The sequence below is a fragment of the Leptinotarsa decemlineata genome, unplaced genomic scaffold (genome assembly GCF_025532065.1).
Source record: "Leptinotarsa decemlineata unplaced genomic scaffold, Ldec_3_MD MMD2_P_RNA_scaffold_6, whole genome shotgun sequence".
NCBI classification, from domain to species: Eukaryota; Metazoa; Arthropoda; class Insecta; order Coleoptera; family Chrysomelidae; genus Leptinotarsa; species Leptinotarsa decemlineata.
In genome coordinates, this window is record NW_027412533.1 from 2,912,838 (window position 1) to 2,940,217 (window position 27,380).

General features: G+C 36.3%; 1 protein-coding gene across 9 annotated transcripts in view; it reads left to right on the top strand.

The window, feature by feature from the left end:
- LOC111510402 (uncharacterized protein CG43867) overlaps positions 1-27,380 on the top strand; it is a 746,925-nt gene that overhangs the window by 155,786 nt on the left and 563,759 nt on the right. The window lies entirely within an intron of this gene.

Here is a 27,380-nt window from a genome sequence, read left to right on the forward strand (position 1 = left end):
ATTTAAGTTCCAGAAACATGTGATATTTTTTTTAGTACCAAAGAAAACAATTTCAGATTGGATTATGAAACACACTGGGTAAATATTTTTACTACTTCCTCATTATGTAATATATAATACTCGTCCACCCAAATTTTTTACTCAAAATAGTTTTTGATACAATAATTTCTCATTCACTTCATCTAAATAAGAATGGAACAGATTCTGAGGAAAATACTACTTCTGGTTAAATTGCTTCTAGTATTGTGAATGCATTTAAACAAGAATCCCATTAAAAATGGCGAAACGAAATTTCGAAACGGTAAAAAATATATATTTCAAATTAAAAATCTGAAATCAATAATTTTTTCAAGGACAAAACACAAGTACTACGGTAAATAGCGATTCACATTGGATTTGAATCGCTGGAAATTAAATCCATTTGAAAAAACGTTCTCAGGAATTTTATTCCACATAAACGTAGTTCCCCAGATGAAAGAGTTCCTAAATAGTGGAGTTCGAGGTGTACCGAGTTGAACCCCAAAACGATGAGCAGCCACACTCCGTCGCGTATTTTTTATAAGCACCATTCTTGGTGGAATCAAATGTGCCAAGTCACTTGAACACTTCCCGTGAAAGTAGCTATAGAACAGAGACAAATCTCCAACCTTTCTTCGATTTCCAGGCTATCAAGGTTGCACGTGATGATTGCGTCTCCAGTCAGACGAATGACTCTTTTCTGGATGGAATCCAGCAACTTCAGGGTATGTTTGGAGGCAGAGCTCAATACATGAGAACAATATTCCAAAGAAGGTCTGATCTGAGCTTTATAAAGCATCTAAATTTGCTAAGGTGTGTGCAGTTTTCTGGTTCAGAACAGTGTTCCAAGTTTTTGAGAAGCAGCTTTTGCAGTTCCAGCGACATGATTGTGCCAAGACATGTTGGTGTCCATTTTAATCCCCAACAAACTTATCGAAGCAGAAAGCGGGGTTGTCTGTCCGTACATTATATGTTGTTGATGTACAGTAAGAGAGAATTTTCAAATATTCCAACTGGGGTGTCCCCATTGGGGATGAAAAGGACGCGTTTACATATGAAAATCCATTTTCATCACTGTTTCTTCATACCCCTATAATTTCGTAGGCTGAAATTTTGTATAGGTTCTCATCAGTCCAACGGGTAAGGGAGCCAGGCTTCAACCTGTTTAAATCCAAGATGACGGGCAGGTTGTATAGGTTCGTTTCATGTTATAAATGTGAAGATGAATTCATATATAGTATCAGCATTGCACCCGTGCGGAGCCGGAGCGGGTCGATAGTTGTAGTATATAGTACGTCATGTAGTGAATGTCATAAGACATATATAGGTCCAACTAGCCAGATATTGAAATCAAAGATAGCAGGTAATGAAAGTATTCGGAGAATTTTTAGACATACTGAACGGAATCCAAATAAAAGATTTTCAGAGATGATAGAAATCCATTGTGAAAAAAAAACGAGTGGGTAAAAAAACTGACATAGATCAGTTGAGTAAAATATATTGTTATTGATGAAGACAATTTTTGAAAGCTCGGCAAAGAAGAGTCTTTACATTACTCTGACTGAAAAACCCAATACTTTTATTTATGAAAGTTTTCATCGAAATGACTCTCTCATCTTTCTATTCAAAAAATGCGCGGCTTGACTTTCAGCTTGTCTCTCTTAAAGTTTTCATCGTTAGTAAAAACTGCCGAGTAGTCATCTCGTTTCGTCCGCGATTAAAAAATACTGACGATAGATAATTAGACTTTTTTTCGTACATATTTTTTTATAAAACAAATATCATTGTTGAACATTCATTAGAAGTGACTTCCATTCGCGGTACTCTTCGGATATCTTTCCTACATTGACATAACTTTCCAAAAATGTGAACTCTCCTCGTCTTATTGGCAGTTTCAAGACGATTCCCAAAAAAAAAATGATCACAGTTTTAACGTGCCAGTACTTGGCGATTTATCTTTCCTAAGTTTATAAAAGAGCTATTACAGTTTTTGGTAGCTTTGATTTTCACACCTCCTGAGGTATTGCTGAAGAGCTAACAGAAACTGTCTACCACAGAAACATTAGCAGACAGGTATCTAGTTACCTTTTTTTTCTGAAGCAGTCTTCTGCTGACAATAGGTGTTGGTAGTATTGATATAACAAGCAAAGAAGAGCAAGAGAATAAGTTAATATAATGAAATTTACTGCTGCTACTGCTGACGTCTTTTAGAGAATTACTGGCTTTGGAAAAATGAATGAGTTATATGAAAATTGAAATAACGGAGGCACCAACATGGTTCAATACAATGCCACAAAAACCCAGGCATCGGTTTTCTCCAAGAAGATAAATGTCTCCGAACCGGATATAATAATGTCACGTCAGACAATTCCGCTTTCTGTTTCGATAAGTTTGTTGGGGGTTAAAATGGACACCTATATGTCTTGGCACAATCATGTCTCTGGAATTGCAAAGGCTGCTTCTCAAAAGCTTGGAACATTGTTCCGAACCAGAAAACTGTACACATCTCAGCAACTTTTGATGCTTTATAAAGTTCAGATCAGACCTTCTTTGGAGTATTGTTCTCTTGTATGGAGCTCTGCCCTCAAAAATACCCTGAAGCTGCTGGATTCCACCCAGAAAAGAGTCAACCGCCTGATTACAGACGTGAACATCACGTGCAACTTTGATAGCTTGGAACATTGAAGAAAGATTGGAGATTTGTTTCGCTTCTATAGATACTTTCATTAGAAGTGTTCAAGTGACTTGGCACATTCGATTCCACCAAGAGCGGTACACATCAGAAATATGCGACGAACTGTGAATTCAAAAGCGATTCAAATCCAATGTGAATCGCTACTTTCGCACAGACACCGCTCTGAAAGCGCCTTGAGGGTATTCCTGTAGTGCTTGTGTTTTGTCCTTGAAAAAAAGGAGTTTTAGCTTGTTATATTTGTTATTGTATCCTGGCAAATCTCCCACCATCTTTCGAATCCATTCATTACAAATTTGCTTAATTTCCATTCCGATCATAAACATATCGAATTTTCAATTCAGTCTCTGGTTAATTTGAATAATGAAACTTAAATCACGTTACAGTTGTTACTGTTATAGCCTCCCAGCTGAGAACGAATTTAGTACACCCATTTGCATTCCTGATCACTATCGTAAACATCATACTTACTGTGAAGTGACGGTTTCATCGATAAAATATTATATTGGAATTATCTAATGCAATAATTATTTGACCACACATACGTCGCATCACAAATTCTATGGAAATAGATTGTTTGGTTTTCCGAATTGTGGCTCAAATCGCATGAAACGTTCAACAGCATGGAAATTTAATGAAAACATATTTACCAGCATTCGATACGGTAGAATAACAGCAAATGTATGAACTGTCTGATATGCATTATATGCGTGGTCGTATGTGAGGAGTATTTTTTCAATTACTTTTTTGATGATTATTAGTGAACATTGAATACGTAACGTGCTAGAAAGTATTTTTAATTAGTCAATTCTTGAAAAGACTAACAATTAATATCCTCATATTTGAAATGGATTTGTATGATTCTGTTATTGTATGTTGTAGTTACGAAGAATATTGGTCTCATTCTATGATACACGATATAACTGGGCCTATAACATGATGAAAACGAATGAGTTGCCAGTTCAGAGTAGACTGTTTTATTGCTCTTCTTTTGCTATGGCACATTATTCATTATCCTATTACATATTTTAATCACTAGATGGCGTTAGCAAGAAGTAAATCCCTACTCATATTATAAATAATGCGAAAGTAAGTTTGTTTGAATTGAAGGGGTTATATTTTGAGGAGTGATTAATTTTTGGGAAAGAAAGTTTTTGGCTTTCTACTACTCTATCTTGATACAAAAAACAAGGATGAGGGAATCTTCCAAGGAGTAACTCTATACATGGATGTGTAGATCATGCAAAGAAGTAACTTTCAGACACAAACTGAAAGAAAGTCCTCCTGAAACAGCTACTTTCATATAAACATTGAATTACACAAAAGAAAAAATTCTTCCGAAACAAATACTTTTATATGAACACTGAATTATACAGAAGATACTTTTCTCTGCTCAGTTTGTATTTTAAACATTCGTTGTGGAATAAAAATCAGATATCATTCACATGAGTTCTACTTTAAATGAATGGTAATAAATTGCACTTACATGGAACACTGTCACCCTCACTGGTATACACCGATGTTTCGCCTTAAGACACTTGCCACAAGGCTCTTCAGTACCAAATTGGATAACATTATAGAAAATACACACAGTTCATTCATGAATTATGATTTTTAATGTCACGGAATAAGATTCCCTCATCCTTGTTTTTTGTATCAAGATGGAGTAGTAGAAAGTTTGTTTGTTACGGTTTCACGCGAAAACTACTCAACCGATCATCATGAAATTTTGTACACATGTTCTTGGAGGTATTAGACGTAACATAGGATACTTTTTATGAAAAAAAAATATTTTTTATGTAAAATAAAAAAATTGTTTGTCAAAAAAATCTCAAAATCTAGCTACTTTAACGTCATCTAGCATTCCAGTAATGAATTTCCAACCTTTAGTACCGTAATACCGTCGCACTGTATTATTCACAATCACGACAATATCCAATCCAATTGACTATAATAATTTCAGTTGTTTGAAATTTTTCTATATTTATTGTTATTTTCTTCTATCATTTTCATTTTTAGGTTAGGTGTCATTTTTTTTTGGTTGGATAAAACATATTTTCAAAAATTGATAATCTCAGCCAAGCATTAAAATATAGTTCTCATATTGATGCATTTCTATTGTACTGATACTTATTTAATGGCATAAATGCAAGCGAAGCCGCGGGTAAAAGCTAGTCACTAATATTTTGATATCAATAAACACGTTTCAACAAGTACGAACCAATTTATAGAAAAGAGAAAAAAAGAAATAAGAAAAAGAAAAATAAGAAAAAGAAAATAAATATGTATACAATCAGTTTATCTGCTTATGCTGGTACTGACTGAGCAAAGTTATTGAAATATATTTATACCTGAACCGAAACATTTGTCCATAATAACAATAAAATGTTCGTTTAATTTTTGTAATATTTCTTCATTTCTAATTTTCTCGACGGTGTCTCCACCATTGGTGGTCCACACCATTTTTTTTGTATGGTCCTTTCGAATAATAATGCCTCCGCCTCGATATGATGGCAGTTTTCATCTACAGAATATTTTAGACCATGAATGATTATTGAATTCTTTTTGGACTATTGCTCCCATTTTTCGCTGGTTCACATTACTTTCTGCAACATATTTTTTTGTTTTTTGAGTTCAACTTCTAGTTCATTTTGTTTCTGCTTGAAAGCTTTGAATTTTTCATTGAGCTCCTTCTGCAATGTACTTACATTTGTTTCAGTTATCTGATTCACATATGTATCTGATGAGCACAATTTTAAAGGGATGTTTTCATAATTAGCTGTAGATCGTCACCTAATTCTTTTGTCGCTTCTTCACGGGACACCTCCACGTATTATGTCCATGACAATTGGTAGTGAAAGAATAAGAATTTCTGAGGATTTGTCATAAACTTCTCAATTAGTATATTTCTTGAGTTATTTACCGAATATTAGCCATTACTTCACGACTCGACCTCAATCCATGAATGCCAAGCTACTACTACCTACTGCTATTGCTAAGCTACTATTACTAAGCTACATGTGTCACTAATCTCACCAAAATCACTTGTGAGGGGAGAGGAAACGAATTCACACCTTTGAGATACCTGAGAGGATGTTTCTTTTAGCTGTTGAAGATGTTATTGTTGACGTGTTAATTATAAGTTGATTTTACTATATTTTAGCACTGGGGAACTGTAATATATTTACAATATTTTATAATATGTGATAACGAATTTACCTGAACTAGTTCTCATATGGTATTTACTAATGACAAAAAATTTGTTGAAAAGTGGTCAAAAATGAAAATGAAAATAAATTATTAATTTGGTCGCTCTACCTATTTTGTCGCATTTGACGAGTTGAATACAATTCACATTCTTGAGTTTTCTGTTACTAACAAAAAATAATCGACGTGTTTTGGGTGGAGCAACGTAAAAAGGCACCTTCACTGCAGAACCTCCACATCACTTCCAATAGGAATGTCTCACGAAGCAGTAAAGACATCACTGAAGTTAAATAAATTTAAAAATTTCACGCTATGAAATGGTGATTCAGCCGAATGGAGCCAACCAAAGTTATAATTTTTAAATAGAACACCCAGTATATGAATACGTCATTTGATTCCATATTTTTTAGATCTCAAAAGAATTTTTGTTTTCGAATTTCCATTGCGGCATTGTCAAGTTATTCCAGAAAAACGTATTTTGCGACAATATTTTTTTAATTCTCCACCGCATGTCTACAGCAATTAGGCGGATTTTGTTTTCAGGAATAGTTAGTCTACATCACTATGATGATTTCGGGAATTTCAACTTTTGGAAACAATATATAAGGTCTTCGGTAAAACCGGTCAAGTTTCATTCATTTTCAAACAGACATAATCCAACTTTTTCAAATGGAACACCCTGAATTTTTTCATTTGCATGAAATGTTTCAACATTTCACTACATTTTTTATCAAAGGTGTAATATACGAAAAACTGTTATTTCACAAATTATACCAAGTTTTAATAATTGCTGTAGCTACAAAGAAATGTATTTAATTATGTTCACTTGCTCAAATTTGTTTTTCGAATATTCAAACTGATCGTTAGTACATTAGCATTTTTCATACCATCTAGAGATAGTTATCAGCGTTTCAATGGTAAGAAATGCGTAAAAAACCTGATAAATATTTATACTGCTTTTTTCTTTAAAACCCCAGTTATCCAAGACTGACATCAAAAAATGAATCTCGGAATTTGTCATTAACGTGTAGATTGAATCATTTTCATTGTGAATTATGTATTGGAAGATATCGTGTTCAATTTTGCCAATTGGGCTTAGAAGAGATCAATCAAGAAAATTATTTTTTCGATTTCGTGTTATTTTCTGATGAAGCGACTTTTTATAAAAATGGAACAGTGAATCAGTTAACGTGCATTATTATGCAACGGAAAACCCCCCATTTTGTTCGTTGCCGGAACCATCAACAGCGTTGGTCACTGAATGTTTAGGGTTTAGGAAGGTTTTTTCGTCATGAATTTTCGAATTTATTATACGGAGATCCATATGGAGCAAGGCTTGTGGCTACAATAAGACGGTGCACCTTCACATTTTACGGGAATACCTCAACGATCATTTCAATAAAAATGGATAGGCAGGGGTGGGCCTGTGGCGTGGCCACCCAGATCACTTGATCTGATCAAAATGGATTTTTTATGTTCCATTTGAAAAAGTTGAAATATGTCTGTTTGAAAATAAATGCAACTTGATCGGTTTTACCGAGCACCCTATATATTGTTTCCCAAAGTTGAGATTGCTGTAGACATGCGGGTGGTGAATTAAAAAAATATTATCTGCAAAATAGGTTTTTCTGGAATACCTTGGCAATGCCGCAATGAAAATTCGAAAACAAAAATTATTTAGAGAGCTAAAAAAAATATGGAATCGAATGACGTTTTCATATACTGGGTGTTCTATTTAAAAAAAATATCACTTTGGTTGGTCATGCTCGGCTGAATCACCCAGTATGCGAGAAAATAATTTTAAAATATGTATTCATCGATGTGACTGCAAAAAAATGAGCAATTTGAAAAATTGTTTCCCCTGATAGCAATGAACCGAGGGAATCTTGTTGATTCACCCTGTATTTAATAAATGTGAACCAAAATATTTTGTATAATAGTTGCTTTACTTATAAATGTGTTTTTTCATAAAGGGCATCTTAACAAACAAAATTGTCGCTAATGGAGTGATGAAAATCCGCCACTTTTCAAGGAGGTCTTACAGATTATCCAGAGAAAGTGGACATTTGCGCTGTTATTATTGAACCTTTATTCATTGAGGAAAATCTAATTGGTGAGCTCTTCTTAAATCTGATTGGAGAAATAATAAACCCCTCAATAACAAATAGTTGGAGAAATATATTGATGCGACTGGAAACATTATTTCTTAAGATATCATCTCCTTCAACAAGGCGGAGCTCCACCACACTACTTTCTTCCAGTTAACCAATGTTTTGATGCTGAATTTACTGGCAGATGGACTGGTCGAAAAGGAGCTATAAAATGGCCACCACGATTACTCAATTTTATTTTGGAGTATCTAAAATCGAGATGTGAAAGATTTGAAGAGAAGAATAACAACTACGTGTAGATAACTTCAGGTATAATTTTACGAAATGTTCTAGAGGTCTTTGAGAGCAGACTCTATCAATGAAAAATGGTGAGAATAATTTGAGGTTCGTGTTGAAGGGATGGAACATCCATCCCCACAAAACACAAATACACTTTCAACAGAGATATCACAAAAACTTCTTCAATCCTCATGTTTATTCCCCAGCTCCTAAACAATTATCAACATCAAGTCCGAGCTCACTCTTCATTACATCCAGCACGGCATAATCTCCCATAAAGTAATCCAGATCCATCGGACCGCAGACCATAAAACCCGCTTACTCCACATCGCGAGGGGTGACAGGGGGTTAAACGATGTTTAGTCGACATTCCTCGTTTTATTGCATACCGTATTAGATGATGGTCTGCTATGGACGCCGTCGTGCATACGCCAACTTGATTATGTTTGCTGAACCGTGTACTTGTCCCTCCCGTTTGCCGCCCCCATCGCTAGCTTATCTATTTGGCTACGCGGACACCGACGTCAAATAGGGAAGTAACGTCGCGGCGCTCCGGGAATATCTAATGGAAAGGTAAATTAATTTTCGAGCGATGGAAATTGATTTTCGCACTGGGAGAAGCGATAGGGAGGTGATGTCGGCTGCAATACGATCGGGTTTATTTCGGTGGAAGTGTTCCTCATAGTTCAGATGTTAGACCTTTCCATACCCTGAGGTCGAAAATATGACTGAAGTTTCATATCTTTATTGCAAGTTTCGTAGAATGATTTCTTTACATCATTGCACTTCGAACGGCAAATTTTCATCGGAAACCAATCAAATGAGTTCGAATGGAAATACCAACATTTGGTCATTTGGTAAATTTGAAAACAACAAACAGATATTGTAAAATGATGTAAGGTAAAAATGTTTTTATGTAATATTTTTCTTTATTCTATCTGGCAGAAAAATCGTTGGTGATTCGATCCATAATTTACAAATATTGACAATTTCAATGGACGTTGCGTTGTTCTCCTCAAATACTTTGATAGATCAAGAACTGAATGAGAATACACGTACGGTGTTCCCTATATTCTCGTTGGCTCATTAATTGTGGATACATACCAATTCTGATTCAAAACGGTTAGATACTCGGATATAAAATTGACTTTAATATCGCTATTCAAACTATGTCAACTCTCTTCCTTCTATGTGTACGTCATTTACGCGACCATGGATATTATATTGCATCAGTGACAAAAAATCAGAGCAAATAAGTGTTTGAACCCTATTAATTTCTTCATGAATTTCCAACATTTTTATAAGGAGATGAAGAATAAGAAAGTAAAAAATTTTGTTTCTAGAATTTTATAATCAATAAGTCGTTGATTTACAATAAAAAGAGGATTGGAAGCGATATGGATCCCTGGGAAACACCAGCGTTGATGATGAAAGTATTCGAGAGATATCTATCGACGGCACTTGCATGGAAGGTTTTTTCAGGAAGCTGAAAAATTTCGACAAGCCATAGCATCGAAGTTTGGCCGGCAAACTATCATGCCACACACGGTCAAAGGCCTTACAAATATGAAGCGCAACAGCTCTTGATTTTCCATGTTTCTCGATTGCGTTATCCCAAATATGGATGACATTCGATAGAAGGTCGCCTGTTGATCTTTGTTTCCGAAAGCTATATTGATGATCGATCAAGATGTTGAAGCCTTCTAAATATTCAAGGATATGGTGGTTTACGACTTTCTCCATGATATTTGATATCACTTATAGCAAAATGACTGGTCTATAGTTATTTGGAAGATTTTTCTTGCCCCTTTTGGGAATAGGCTGAACGCGAGCAATCTTCCAACAAGAAGGAAACCCCTCTTTCTTGCAGGACAGGTTGAAAAGTCTGCAAAATACTGGTGCGAGTTCATTTGTGCACTTTTTAAGTACGATGACGGGCACTTCATCAGAGCCAGATGCCTTGTTGATGTTGAGATGTTTCAAAATTCGCCTAACTAGACGTTGTCGAAAAGTAATTTTTGGTATTGTGGATTCTAGTGTGGAAATATTGGGTGGTGCCTTTCCCAGAAAATCGACTGTGGAATGGGACGCAAATTGTTCAGCTGGTAGATTTGCTTTTTCTATGGCTGTTGTTGCAATTGAACCATTCGATTGTGTTAGTGGGGGAATTGTGGATTTTGTGAAGTTCTGATTAACAGCTTTAGCTACCGACCAGAATGATCTAAGCCCGTTGGGATTGGCAAGCAGTTTATCTCTAATTCTCTGATTGTGAAGTTCTTTGCTTTCATTTATTCTAAGTTTGCAGCTGTTGCGAGCATTAACAAACCTAGTTCGGTTTTTGGCACCGGGATTTGTGCGTCACTTCCGTCAGACGAGATTTTTGGAGGCGACAGCTTGCTCGTAATTTTTGTTGTACCCAGGTTTGCCGTTAGAAGGTGGCTCAATGGAAAAAGGAATATATGCATCCATGGAAGATAGAATAAGTTTAGTGACTTCAGAAGCACAAGTTGATGGATATATAGGATATTTGCGCGGCTTAGATTTTTCCCCACCATCCATCGGTAATTCACTCAACACTGAAATGAGTTTGTGGTCAGAAGATCCCAATGGAGACCGTACGGTGACTGTGTAAATTTCTGGATTGGTTGTTAGATATAGATATTCTCCACCACGGTCCGGAATTCTGATTGGCTCATTCATATTCTGAGTAAGTCCGCTGCTTATTGCAAAGGCCTCAGGTTTGCGACCTTGTTCGTCGTTGATATTTAAAAATTTTACTCATTCGATATGGTAACCGGATATGGAAATTTCGGCAATGGTATGATTGATTTGCAGAAAGTTAATGGTGTTTTCAAGTGAAGAGAATAGTGCCGTATATTGTGTATGGCTAGGTGGTCGATAAATGCAGCATATGAATTTAGTGATGTTGGTGCACCGAGTTTATATTTGAGTTGAGTCCTCTGATGTTGCAGAAATCGATTTTGAAGTTTATATGTATATAACATGCATAATATAATTGAGAAAAACTATTAATTTTAGAGGTTTATATTGTAATATAAATAAACACATTTTTTGTGCTTACATTGCAGACGATGTCTTTTTTGTACACCTCATGAAGGTCTACAAAAAAGTCCGCGATGGTATATGTCTAACTCTTATGGCTTATTTACGAAGCAATTTCAAGCAATACAGCAATAATCCTTATCCAAATATATTGTTCATTCAATATAGATGAATATGACCATTCATACATCATATATATGTTATTTCATCAGTTTGGAGTTCCATTGTCTAATATGATATAAATTGATTTGAAATCCCTGAAAGAATCTGTAAAAAATTAAAAAGATAAGCTGAAAAATAACAATTATATTGAGCAAACAAATTGAAATTACAATGAAATAAAATACAAGCAACAACAAAAAAATAAAAATAAAAAAATGAACTTTCGTAGCCGAATTTCGGCTACTCAAAACTTGTCTAAGATTCTTACTTCCCATAATACAACCATTACAAGGAAAAACATCGTCTTTTGTGAAGAATTCAAGGCATTTTGTCGATCTACTAGGGTCAATTGAAGTTACTAATTAGTTTCGACGTGGAAAGCCTGTGAACACCAACGTTCCGATCGAAGAAGCACTTCAAATCATACAGAGAAAGCTATCCGAAGACGGGAACCTGAAAGAGAGAACGAATCTACCTATAGAAGTAATTATGGAGTTACTAGGATGCTGTGTACGAAACTGTTATTTCCAACTGAAGGGCGAATTCTTCACACAAGATGAGGGACTGCCAATGAGATCGCCACTTTCACCAGTCATAGCCAACATATATATGGAGCGGTTTGAAACTCTGGCCATTGAAGAAGCCCACAAGAAACCTCGAGTCTGGTTGAGATATGTTGACGACACCTTCATAATATGGAACCATGGGAATACTGAACTAGACGCCTTCCTGAAACACGTCAACAGCGTGAGACCTTCCATCACTTTCACAATGGAGAAGGAAATCTACAACGAATTGCCATTCATATACGTTTTGGGGAAGAGGACCGACACTAAGTGGGAAACATGTGTATACCGAAAACCCACTCACACGGGACAGTATCTGAACCACGAATCCAACCACCATCAGTCAACTGAAAGAGAAATCATCAAGACTCCATTAGACCGTGCTTTCGGGCTCTGTAACACGAAGGAAGGTCTCGAGAAGGAACTAGATATCATCAAAATGATCTTCAACGGAATGGCTACTCCAAAGCAATGGTAGAAAATATTTTGGCCAAAAGACAGCAGGAGCCTAGCAAGGAAGGGAAACCGTCACAACCAGTGCTTGCACTTCCCTACATCAGACGATTGTTAGTAATCCACAATCGTCTTCGGGTTAGGTAAATATTTTCGAATATATTACAGATTCAAAGTGCAGGGACATAGCGATTGCGGTGGTACCGGCGGCGCGTGCCTACAGATAGCGTTTCTAATGTTGCGCTTTACTCTATAGCACTTTATGATCTATATTTAATATCAGCAATGCACCTGTGCGGAGCTGGGGCGGATCGTTAGTATATTATATTGTATCTCTGATTCAATTTCATAATATTTAATATTTACGTGAAATTAGTTGTTTCGGGAGGAGTTCTTTTACAGTTCGTACCCGAAAATAATTTCTATGCATCATCTACAATAAATGTAACTAGTTTAGTTTGAACTTGATTTCTTTCTTCCTTCTTTCGAAAGTTTCCCACATTATTTATATTAAGATGGCGAAGTAGAAAGCCAAAAAACTTTTAAACTTTTTATTGCTGCCTATTCTTCTTTATTTCGACATGTCCACTCTTCCTTCCATTTGAACGAACCGAAAAAACCTTTAGCAAATACTGAAAAATTTCATTCGCAGCAAATTGTCATTTTCTCAAGTCGAACACACCGGCTACTGTTAATTGGGAAGGGGACCGGGAGAATATTAAATGTTTGTCAAAAAGAGGGCGTGCAAGCCGGAATTGCGTCTATTTGAATTTAATTTGTACGGTTTCCACGGCGCTGATAATTCTCAGAAAATCCCCTGCTGAAGGATTACAGTTAGAGGAACTTATTCTGCATTCACTCAGTCATTGTTTTCACAGAGGTGTCGAATTGTTACGTGGTTTAACAATTGTCATCCACAGCTAGAAATTGGTATTTATCAAATATAATTCTGCGAGCATTTGTGTTCAGTTTCCACTAGCAAATATCAAGAAAATAATATCTAGTTCCGTTTCTACCATTTTCCTTCCTTAAACGTATTCTACAAAGGGTTTTTTGTTGCAGAATTTCATTACTAATTTTGACAACGAAATAATCTACTGGTGGTTTGAGATTTTACCTTAAGCTCCATCCTATCTTTTCCTCAATAGTGAGGTCATTCCATTTGGAACGGAGGTGAAATATCTTGGCATTTTCCTTGATAAACAACTCACCTGGAACGCTCACTTGGAAACAGTTTTACACAACGCCAGACTATCCCTGGACATGTCGAAGGATTTGTGGTAAATCTTGGGGTTTATGTCCCAAACTAATTCATTGGATTTATGTGATGATTGTTATATCGATGATCACTTATGGTGCAATTACCTGGTGGCTGAAGGCTTTACAGAAAACGGTCCAGGTGAAGCTCTCTGGCTTACAGAGAGAGGCTTGTCTGGCCATCAGTGGTGCCATCTGTACCACACCGTCAGCGGCCATGGAGATCCTTCTAGATCTACCTCTTCTCCATATTTTTCTGGAGAGAGAGAGGCTAGATGGACTGGCTTGTTCACATTGCCAATTGCACAAATCAATTTACTGCAGAGTGCAACATACTGTTGGCTGACATTGGAAGTCACAGCTTTCTGAAAATTACCTCTAACTTTATGTCTCCAACTGTCAACTACGAACTGCCTTCTAAAGTTCTGTTCCCGAGTAGAGAGGACTGGATTTAACAGGTAAACCCTTCGGGTTTTGCAGCAGGTTGGCCGTCAGCAGCAGCATAACCTAGGTAATATTCGAATCAAAGATACGAGATTATTTCCCAGTGATCAATATGTGGAAAGTTTTTTCTAAAGTGCGGTTTGCCAGCAAGACTTTCAAGCTTCCTTCCGTTACATACTCCTGTAGCCTGCTTTGCAGCAGGTTCACCGAAGAGGAAGCATAACTTAGACAATATTAATATGAAATATATTTGCGGTATGCAGGCATAAGATAGTGAAATTGAATTGACAAAATGTGACACGACCAAGATTCTTCTGTTCTCTAGATAGGCACATTTACCAACTACGCTATTAGAGTCATCAAGTAGAGTGGCGGTCGAATTGCGTCTCCAATTCACTCTTTCGTAGTGTTGATGTGAAGTGGATGAGATTTGTTAACTGTGATGAACTTGCATGCATCTGAAGATTAATTTGTTATTTTATTCGTGAATTGTTTATTGTTGAGAGTACTTCTTGAGGGGTGAATTATACCGACTCCTTGGAAGCGCTGGGATCAAATAAAGATGTCATGGTAGTGCAAACATAAAAACTGTGTTGTCATCAAAAATGATGATACTAATTTATGCGATTCGTTATCCTTCAAGACTATATTTTGTTTTCCAAACTTCGAATATACATCTTTTCATGCAATTGAATGTTTAATTATTCAGGGCTGAAAATTTCGTTTCACCTTCGGTTTAATATATTGTAAATGTGTATTTTGTGGAATTAATGAAACTAAACTTCATTAGAAAATATCCTGGAGGGAAATTGTTGTTCAAACGGAAGTTTCTTGAGAAACTCCACGTGAATGACAGGTTCATTAAATATTTAGCATGGAAAGCCGTAATATGGGTTTATTGAGTTGCTTGTACTTATTTGAGTATTCACGTCATATGATTGAAATGATAAGAATTTATGTAGGTAGAAAAGTCTTGGTGAGTCATTCAGTTAGTAAAACACCTACGACGGAAAACGTCGTGCTTGTGGAATGATTTTCCTGATGCACTTTTTCCTGATGAATATAATCTATAGTGTCATGAGATCGCCTTCACAAAAAATTAGGATTCAGGTTTTATACGATGTGTAATTTTATCCACGATCAAGTTTTACAGATAAATAGTGTGAAGTAAAACAGTGTTATTATGCAAACTATTGCAGATAATCAACATTTTAAAAGAGTCGCTCAAAGAGGAGAAAAATCACTAAATGAAAGTAGTACCTTCCAATACTATATATGATCATTATTCATAGTTCAAATCGAGGGGTGAAAATACATGTAAAAACGGGTGGTTCGGCTCGCGCATGCAATGCCCGATTCGAACGCTTCAACAAAAAATATTATTACCCGTTAAATGTGAATATCGCATTTTCCCTGCTTCCCTAATCAACAATTTGTTTCTATAATTGAAGGTTTGAATAACAACCTCGATAAGTTTTCAAGATATTCTTTGAAGGCTTTAGAAAATATATTTTTGCTGGAAAAATTAAGAGAAAATTTTCCCTTTTTTCCATGAAAATTAAAAATTATAAGAAATAAAAAACATTATGCATTAGCGAATTAGTTTTTATCAGATATCGCGATTGATCAATAATAGGAGGTCTTCTTAAGGGCTGAATATGGAACATTATTTTTTGTTATTCAAGATGCCTTTTCCAACAATATCTACAACAAAAATGGAAGCAAACAATGAATGAATAAAATTATAAAAGAAACCCACCAAAGATACATTAATGAGAAAAAATTTGAATTTAAAAATATAATAAAATTCAACTGATGAAATATCCCAATAGAAAATCTAAAGTAGAATGATATGTTACAGCACCCGAAAAAATGAATTAGTATATTTTGTCATATGTACGTTTTGTAATGATGGAAGAAATATTTTTCTGAGTTTTTGGCAAATCATTCAAAAGTTTTAATGTAATTGTCGCTTAAATTCTGTATTCCATTTCGAAAAACAATTGTTAAATTTTGTTGTTTTCGACAGCTATTCTCTTTATATTATCATAGTTCATGTTATTTCGGAGTGTCATGTTATGGGTCACATCAATACAAATTGTGAATAACTTTGTTGGTCACCCATAACGTATCTAAAGAAAATAATAGTGAGCGTCTAGGTGTAGAAAGGACACTAACTGACGTCTGGCATCCTCCCAGAACTGCGTAGGTACCGAATGTCGACTCAGCTTGATCTTGAGTACCTGGGTCACCTTGTTGATGAATGGTAGGGATCATTCATTTACTTATAACACATATCCTGAATTTTTTATTCTCACATCTCAAAATTCAAGAGTTTATTTGTTTCCTGAGGCCACTTTCTTGCAATGAGTCATGCCAAAAAACCTGATTTTTTGCATTCACTCTGTCAATGAATCTTCGATAAGTAGAATTGGAACCTGTGGCGTAAAATGAATCTATTAAATAAACTTTTTTTTTTCCAAAAGAACAAAACATTTTTCTTTTTCTGACATTAATATCTTCCACAGTCTGAAAATTAAACGGGATTTTCTTCAGTACTTCAGGTACACAGGCTGGAGAAATCGAAAATTTCTTCCCTAAGATTTCTTTGATGATTGGCCATGATATCCAAGAAGTGGTAAATTGCTACGGTGTTGCTAACTTGATTTGTTTTAAGTGCGTATTTGCATTTTCACCCGGAGATTCTGTAATCCAGGGTTAATAAAGGCACCGTATAGAAGTAAACACAAGTTACTTCACTCTCCGCCATATTTGGGTCAAGATTCCCCACCTCGAATTTTATGCGCGGCCGAACTACAGCGCAACCGACTGAATCAGAAGCGTTTACCAAGTGAGCCAAATTGAGGCATGGGATATTGTTACAGAGTGAGTCGTTATAAGTGGTGGTTTTGTATTTGTGAAAAATTTGTGTCTAGTTTCAAAATGAGCATGTGTCGAGCTGTGGGTTGCTGTAATTTGCAGGGTGATGTCGGCATTAATTTTTTTCGATTTCCAATTGACGAAAAAAGGTATGTTTTTTTTTTATTATGTATGATTGAAGTAATGAACATATAACTAAAATCATAAAAAAATTGTTATAGACCATATTTAGTGGAGTGATTGAAAATTAATAACTTCAGTAATCAAGATAAGGATTGCAACATTTGTTTCGATGAAATGAGCATCAAATCACACTTATTCTACAATATAGGAAAGGATAGAACAGTTGGTTTTGAGGAATTATTTAACAAGCAAACAGCTTCTATAGCAGAATATGCCTTGGTAGTAATGGGAAAAGTCATATATTCGAAATGGAAACAGTCTGTTGCATATTTTTCTACCAAGACATCCACATCAATACTGGATATAGAAGTATTGTGATTGAAGCTGTTAGGCAATTATCAAAAATTGGATTGAGAGTTAGGGGTATTATTTTAGATTCAGGTTCTAGTTTTAATAAACTTGCCAGAAAAGATCTCGAAGGGACCGGTGAGCAGCCATATGTCTTTGTTGATGAGAAAAAATATGTTACTTTTTTGATACTCCCATTTGGTGAAATGCAGCAGAAACCATTTTTTCATGCCTTTTTGGAATTTGATGAATATACAACGGACAAAAGTTATCTTGAACAACTTTACAACTTGGATGGGTAGCCTGGGCTATAAGTTTAGATTCGTGTTAAATGGACATACTATTAGTAAAATTAGGTGGTTAGGCTCATTCGATCCGGAATATTGTCTAGATCATTGTGTAAAACAAGCAAATTAGTCCATAAAAAATTACAGATATATAAAAAAAACGATTATAAATAATTAAATATTATTATTAACATTTTTTTTTCCAGAAAATCATAATTGACAGTACTCTATGAGGTTGCACATATTTTTTTTTTTCAAAATATTGAAATAGTCCATTTGTTAATAAAGAATTTATGAACAAATGGAGATAAAAATTATTTGTTTTAGTTTATAAATGTCTTTTATTGACATAAAAACAATAGAATAATTATAAATGAAGAAATTTTTTTTTACAATATTATTGTGTTTTTTCTTTTTTTGTTTACTTTAAAAAATTATTATAAACAAAGTATTGAAATTTTCAGAACTTTCATCACGCTGAAACCTCGACACTGAGCCGTATCAGTGGTTAGGTTTCTCGACCACAGGTGTCGGATGACAAGTGGGCATTTGCCGCTAGCTTCAGTGAAGAAGGGGTGGTTCGATAAGAAGTCACTGAATTTCAAGTTATTTATGGGCGCCAGGTAAATTAAATTTCCAGACAAATACCCGATTTCGCAAACTCAATCTTCCAATTTACCAACTCCGATTGAAACAACAAACCGTAGTACTAAACCAATTTATTAACATCAATAATCATAGTTTTTCATGTAGTTTAGGATCTTCAAACTTTAACCTATAACAAAAATTAACCACTGGACTGGAAGCGTAAGTATTAAAGTACTAAGCAGGCATTAAATATTACGCAAAAATAAAACAATAAGCTCACTCAATACAACAAATTTAGATTCTGACATGTAAATGGGAGTAGCAAGCAACTATATAGCGTCTGACGCAGGTAAGCAACCGTTAACTAACGTTACTCGTACCATAAGCAAACTAAGTAGGTAATAGTAAGCACTTGGCAACTATAAATAAATCAATATCAAGCAGAAAAAGGAGGAGAATGCATAAATATCATTTCCAATAACCATTTCTAATAAACGTCGCTTGAGCTCAGGCGCATGCGTTATACCATATAGCTAAATTACTCAAAAATATGCAGTTATATACAAATAGCGATATTACCAAATTATATGCATTTACACCTCTAACAATGATGAGCTATAAATCAGCTACAAAGCAACGCGATATCTTAGCAACAAGCAATTATGAAGAAGAAAAAAAAATAGCATTCAAACTTGCGTGCTCCTCGAAGTGTATGGCACACGCCAATTCGGTCCGATTCTCTGTAGCGCCCTGTAAATTGGCAGTTTTGGATCGCCCTGTATATTCCACTGATGAGCGATAGTCCCTTTTAGGTATTCGCCTTGCACATAGCCTCTCAATGTGTTCAGAATTCCAGGAATTATTGGACTCCAAAGACCAATAGGAGAAGATAAAAAAAAAACCCTGTCAGAAAGGGAAATTCAAATTAGAAAACTCTACAAAACTGAAAAATCAAATCCCACTTTTGACTAAACCGGTAAGAGCAATTGAAATTACAAACCCCCAATGAAACACTGAAAGACAAAAACATTGTTTTATTCGCTACGAAATATATAGTCACTCCCTGTATAAGTGAATAAAAGGAAATGATAATTGAAAATCTAACGCGAACCCATTTTTGGGAATTGGTTTCCAAATGTACAAATAAATTTGAGATCTGGCAACGTTTCAAAATTTATTTCTAACAAATAAAAACTTATTTCAACAGCTGTTCTGATTTTAGCGTTTCCATGAACCCTCAATCGAAATATTCATAAAAGAAAAAATATACATTAACTTACCCTGGCCGAAAGGGGTTTTTTTACGAACTGCGACTTCCACTTGAAAAGCTGGTTACTTAGATGGTGGACATACATTAAATGAAATTCGGCCTTGTCGCATCTGACAATAAGAAAAAGATTTGGTGAATACCAAAAATACCGATAAAACAAAGCTTAGACGAATGAAGATGCACTCGAACATAACAAATATATACACATACCTGGTAAATGATTCCGATGGAAATGCTTACACTTTCAAGGTTAGGTGAGATTCTTTAAAAATCCTCTAACAAGTATAGCCGTGGTTATATAACAAAAATACGCCAAATCGTAACACCAGTATAACCTCAGCTTGAAAATTTGTCTCGTAAAATATAGCCCAATGAAGGATGATTGAAATATCATGAAATTTCACGAGTCAACGAATACTAACACCTTCCTTTACTTGATCAGCACACAAAAAGGACAAATGACATTCTCGATCGAATGACCTTCCTGTCAGTTGAAATAGAAAAGCCACCTACTACGAGTCATTGACCTTCGACGGAATACTCTATCCCAAGTCTGTTTCGTGAAAACAACTGAAGTTGCAGATCTGATGAAGGTTGAATGCTCCTTCCGATTGCAACACTACATGACAAATATTATATACAACCTATTCGAAATATACAAAATTTACAATAAATATTTATTGTCCCAACACAACTCTAGTACAAGGTATTCCTTAACCGAACCCGATTCTAGAGAATTTCGGCTGGAATAATTGGCAACATCGACGAGCTAAGTACCGATGAAATGTTTCTAACCTACCATTCAGACAAGATGTACACAAATCAATAAAACAAATTTGTTAGATCTTCCAAGTCATAATTAATCGAATCGTGGTCGAGACGAAAGAAGTAAGCTACTGCGATTGACGAATGAAGAAGGTAAGCATGCATACTCATACTTTTAAAAATAATTGAGAACACGTCTTTTTGAGTACATTCTTTTAATGATTCGTAATCTCTTTCAGCTACAATCGATCCGATGATCATTATTTCATCAGATGTCCAAGAAATACTCACTCAGAGCCGTCTTTACCGTTTACTTAATGATGAAGAGTCAATATATGGAGTATTGTTACAAGTATCTACATCGCGATATGACTAGAGGAATATATTATAGAGCTGTTGGAGATGATATTCTGAAGTTGCCAAACTCTCTGCAAGGCTAGAATAAATTATCGCATTTTTGACATGGTGTAAACTATCTACAATAATTAAGGAATGATAAGGAGGTACCAACATATCTTTTACAGATTTAACGAATATTATGATGCAAATTGACCTGTTTGTAGGTGTTCCTTTAGGCAGTACCAAAATACCAGACTCAGACTCAATATACAAGGTGTTCTAATAAAATATGTTCTCTAGATAATCTTTGTAATAGTTTATGTTGAACTAGTAAATGAATGAAATAATTATAGTAAGGTAGCGTGTTATTACTAACATACCTGAGGTTCAAAATGAACGTAACAATTCCCCCCTTACTTGAAGGAATTTACCCCGTAAATTTCTCTTCAACGGTCAAACTTTCAATTGGAATCATCAGGACCCGGCTTCAAGTCCTTAGCATGCCATACTCCTTTCGATATGCCTTTTTCATCTCTCAGTTCATATGTCCACGGAGACAGCCTTTTTTTAATATAAAATGGACCAACAAACCTAGGAGCTAATTTACGACTGAAATAGTTAGCAGCGTTAGATAACACATAGTTTCTCTTCCAGACCAATTGGTTTGGAAGGTACTCCACATGTCTACAACGAAGATTGTATCTAGCACAAGCCTTTTCACCAGCAATTTCCAAACGCCTCCTAACATCTGAGTACATTTTCCTAAAACACTCATTACGACTACTTTCACCAGTCTGAGTTCCATCTTCTACCTCGGGTTTTCCTACTTGACTATAATCGGCACCAGATAGCATCATATTTCTACCGAAATTAACAAAATAGGGAGTGAGTTTCGTCACCTCATGTTTGGAGGTACGGATAGCACAAGCAATTTGATCAATATTCTCATCCCAAGTTCGGTGGTTTTCGGATACATAGATCGACAACAGAGTTTTAATTGTTCTATTCACCCTTTCAGTCGGATTAGCTCTTGGGTGATAAGATGCATTGAATTTTATGGTACACTGATACTTATCAGCGAAACTTCGAAATTTCACTCCACTATATTGTCTTCCATTATCACATATTATCACTCTAGGGACACCAAACAACATAAAAACCTCGGACTCTATTTTACGAATAACTGCATCTGCTGTAGCAGTTCTAAGGGGAAAAAGCAAAGAAAATTTACTAAGGTAATCAGTTACCACCAAAATGTATTGATTACCCTTTTTGGATTTCGGGAGGGGTCCAATTAAATCTGAGGCTATCATTTCCCAAGGTCTATCGACTTTTGGATGAGAAACCATCTTATCAGTCGGTTTTTCCTGTGATACTTTATATGCAGCGCACACGTTGCAATACCGTACAAACTTGGAAATGTCGTGACGCATTTTTGGCCAATAGTACCTACTAGCTACCCTGGAGAATGTTTTGAACACTCCCATATGACCAGAAGTGGCGGGTTCATGGGCTGCTACAATGATCTTCTGACGCTCACTTTTTGGGACTACCAATTTCCATGAATCACCTGAACTCATGAAAGCAGGATGATCTGTGAGAACATGTTTCCACAGACGACCTTCGTGTTCTCTCCAACTAGCAAATTTCAATGGGTTTCTACGAACATTATCGACCATAGACCGATACCACCTATCATTGTTGGAACTACTCAACTCATGCAACTTATCTGAATCAACTCCTGCTGAATCGACAATTGGTACTGACCTAGAAAGAGCATCAGGCACCACATTATCCTTACCCTTCCTATGTATCACCTTAAAATTATACTGTTGGAGTCTGACTGCCCAACGTGCTAATCGACCAGTCAAGTCCTTCAGGTTATGAAGCCAGAGAAGACTGTAGTGATCGGTTTGGACTGTGAATTCCACTCCTTCCAGATAAGGGCGGAGTTTCTCAACTGCCCATAAAACAGCGAGGCATTCCCGCTCAGTAGTCGAGTAATTACGTTCTTGTTTTGTGAGTGATCTGCTGAGATAAGCGATTACTCTATCTCCTTCTGGGTAAGGTTGTGTCAGGACGGCCCCAATGCCAAACCCTGAGGCATCAGTCTGAACCGTAAATGGCCTGGAATAATCAGGACAACTTAAAATTGGAGCAGCAACAAGACATTCTTTTATTTTTCTGAAAGAGGAAGAACATTCTTCGGTCCACTGGAACTTTGAGTTCTTACGAATAAGAGCGGTTATCGGAGCTATCATGGTGGAAAAATCCGGAATGAATCGACGATACCAGGAGAATGTTCCTACTACCCTACGAACCTCACTTACATTTGTTGGTATTGGTAATTCCAGCATAGCTTTCACCTTGTCTGGGTCTACATGTAACCCATTGCGATCTACTACATAACCCAAATACTTCATTTCTGGACGGCAGAACTGACACTTTTCTATGCTTATAGTGATGTTAGCATCCCTAAGTCTGCGAAATACTTCCTCTAAAAGAGATAAATGATGTTCGAATGTCTGACTGACTATCACCACGTCATCAAGATAAACAAACAGGTTGGGCTCAAGATCATGTCCGAGTACATTATCTATAAGCCGCTGAAAAGTAGCAGGTGCGTTATGCAGCCCGAATGGCATTCGTTTAAATTGAAATAGTCCGCGATTGGGAACAGTGAAGGCTGTAAACTGTTTCGAATTCTCTGCCATCTTCACCTGCCAATATGCAGATTTCACATCTAGACTTGACAGATATTTCGCATCGCGAAGTTTATCTAACGTATCAGATACCAAGGGAAGTGGATAACTGTCACGAACTGTGACGGAGTTCAACTTTCTGTAGTCTACGCAAAACCTGAAAGAATTATCTTTTTTCTTGACTAGGAGAATCGGAGATGCCCAAGGACTGTTAGACGGCTCAACAATACCCAATCTTAGCATTTCATCTAATTCCTTATCTATATGTTGCTGGACTACTGGGTTCACCCTGTAGTACCGCTGCTTGATAGGTGGACTGTTTGTAACTATCACATGTTCTACTTTCGTAGTACAACCTAATTCATTACCCATCAGCGCCAAATTCCTATCTATTACTGCTTGAAGCCTCTTTTTCTCCTGTGGAGTCAACAATGTTTGACAATTCACTTGTTCTACTGTATTAGCAATGACGGGTTCATCGGAAAAATGCCACTCATTGTGGCGGAGATCAGGAACGATCCCCATGGTTCTCCAAAAATCTGCCCCTAGTATCAACAAATGTGGCAGCTCAGGTACGACCATAACCTCTACCAACCGAAGTCTGCCCCTCAAAGACATTGGGAGGTCCACCATCCCAATACTTCGACAACTGACCCCATTAGCAACTATACACGATGTGACCTTGTTTCGATTTACAGGAATACCCAACTCCTGAACAATTTCCAAACCTTTTCGGCCAAGTATGGTACGTGAAGCTCCAGAATCCAACAAACCCAAAACCGATTTACCTAAAATGTCGATGTTCAAATATGGCCTCTCATCGTTTACAGCATGTTCAAGTACGTAATCCAGTATGACTCGAAGTTTATTGATCGAGGATTCCTCTGTGACACGCCTATCCCGATCAACTAGGGGTGTCGTCTCCCGTTTCCCTGATTACTACACTTAGGACAATTTCTTACAGTTACTCCTTCCTCCTTACAACGGTAACAAAATTTTCCTCTCCTGACGGTACAGCCAACAGCCCTATGACCAGGTTTGTTACACCTGAAACAAATAACTTTCTTTTCTGAAACCCTAGAGTTACCATCCCGATCAGAGGTATTGGATTGACAACTATCCACCGCAATTTCATTAACACCAACATAAGCGAGATCTGGTTCCAAAGTGCCACTTCTCCTACATGGTGCTGAAAAACTTTCCACAGTTTCCTTTCTAACCTCCAAACGACGACCTAACTCTCGAAGTTGACTAATCGAAGTAACTTCTACCAAAGCTAATTGGGTCTGATAGAATGGCGTAATATTCCTTAATAGAATTTTGAGTTTGGTCTCCTCAGATATTGGACACGTCAACCTATTGAAGTAACCGGTCATAACGGCAATATATATATACCAATAGACTCGTCTAATCCCTGTGTTCGCCTTCTAATCTCCTCAAAAAGCTTTTCGTTATAATTTGGGGAGAGATACTCTTCCTTAAGTAAGTTAACAAATTCATCCCAAGTATTGGCCTCCTTCCTATAGGCTAAATAAAATTGATATGCACGACCAGAGAATAAATCAATGCCTGACTCGAGTAAAGTATCTTTAGACACATGACGGGCTACTCTTAACTCTTCAACTCTCTCTAAGAATGCGCTAAGTGAAAGTCCCTTTTTATCTCCTGAAAATTTCAAGTCCCACTTATTAGGCAAAATCTGTTTGATATTCTCCGAAATTGAATGAGAGGGGGAAATACTAGAGGATCTACGCGTAGGACTAATACGTTGCGCGAATTGACTCTGGTTGAGGAGGGTGAGTTGTGGTGGAACTTCCTTTTGATAAGCTTCTGCCTTCTGGTGTAGTAAGTCCAATAGTGACAGTGCCTTGGCCAAAATCGTGGGACGATCTGTTGTATCATTTTCATCGATATGGTCAATTCTATTCAATACATGGCCCAACTTCGATTGTAGCCGCAAGAAAGCATTACTATTTGGTCCATCCTCAAATCCTGCTACCATAGGTTCTATCTCTTCCAATTTCTTCTTGACAGCGTCCACATCTTCAGCCACAGTGAAAGGATAGGTTGGATACTTTACACTACCTCCACTCTTCTCGAGTCTCATTGCCATCGACAGAGAATGACGCATTTCATCTACGGTGCCTGTGGCAATACCTCTGATTTTGAGTTCGTAAATGAGCTCATCTTGTATCAACCGATAAGCTAATATTTTATAACTCATCGCGTTTGATTTACGTCCAGTCCAGTGAAAGAAAATAATCAAGTGTTGTAAATATTTGAAAAAAATCAACTTCAGACTTCAGAATTGTCACATTATTTTCAAATTCCAAACTATACTACATCAAATTTTACGGGGCCCCACGTTGGGCGCCAAAATGAAACCTCGACACTGAGCCGTATCAGTGGTTAGGTTTCTCGACCACAGGTGTCGGATGACAAGTGGGCATTTGCCGCTAGCTTCAGTGAAGAAGGGGTGGTTCGATAAGAAGTCACTGAATTTCAAGTTATTTATGGGCGCCAGGTAAATTAAATTTCCAGACAAATACCCGATTTCGCAAACTCAATCTTCCAATTTACCAACTCCGATTGAAACAACAAACCGTAGTACTAAACCAATTTATTAACATCAATAATCATAGTTTTTCATGTAGTTTAGGATCTTCAAACTTTAACCTATAACAAAAATTAACCACTGGACTGGAAGCGTAAGTATTAAAGTACTAAGCAGGCATTAAATATTACGCAAAAATAAAACAATAAGCTCACTCAATACAACAAATTTAGATTCTGACATGTAAATGGGAGTAGCAAGCAACTATATAGCGTCTGACGCAGGTAAGCAACCGTTAACTAACGTTACTCGTACCATAAGCAAACTAAGTAGGTAATAGTAAGCACTTGGCAACTATAAATAAATCAATATCAAGCAGAAAAAGGAGGAGAATGCATAAATATCATTTCCAATAACCATTTCTAATAAACGTCGCTTGAGCTCAGGCGCATGCGTTATACCATATAGCTAAATTACTCAAAAATATGCAGTTATATACAAATAGCGATATTACCAAATTATATGCATTTACACCTCTAACAATGATGAGCTATAAATCAGCTACAAAGCAACGCGATATCTTAGCAACAAGCAATTATGAAGAAGAAAAAAAAATAGCATTCAAACTTGCGTGCTCCTCGAAGTGTATGGCACACGCCAATTCGGTCCGATTCTCTGTAGCGCCCTGTAAATTGGCAGTTTTGGATCGCCCTGTATATTCCACTGATGAGCGATAGTCCCTTTTAGGTATTCGCCTTGCACATAGCCTCTCAATGTGTTCAGAATTCCAGGAATTATTGGACTCCAAAGACCAATAGGAGAAGATAAAAAAAAAACCCTGTCAGAAAGGGAAATTCAAATTAGAAAACTCTACAAAACTGAAAAATCAAATCCCACTTTTGACTAAACCGGTAAGAGCAATTGAAATTACAAACCCCCAATGAAACACTGAAAGACAAAAACATTGTTTTATTCGCTACGAAATATATAGTCACTCCCTGTATAAGTGAATAAAAGGAAATGATAATTGAAAATCTAACGCGAACCCATTTTTGGGAATTGGTTTCCAAATGTACAAATAAATTTGAGATCTGGCAACGTTTCAAAATTTATTTCTAACAAATAAAAACTTATTTCAACAGCTGTTCTGATTTTAGCGTTTCCATGAACCCTCAATCGAAATATTCATAAAAGAAAAAATATACATTAACTTACCCTGGCCGAAAGGGGTTTTTTTACGAACTGCGACTTCCACTTGAAAAGCTGGTTACT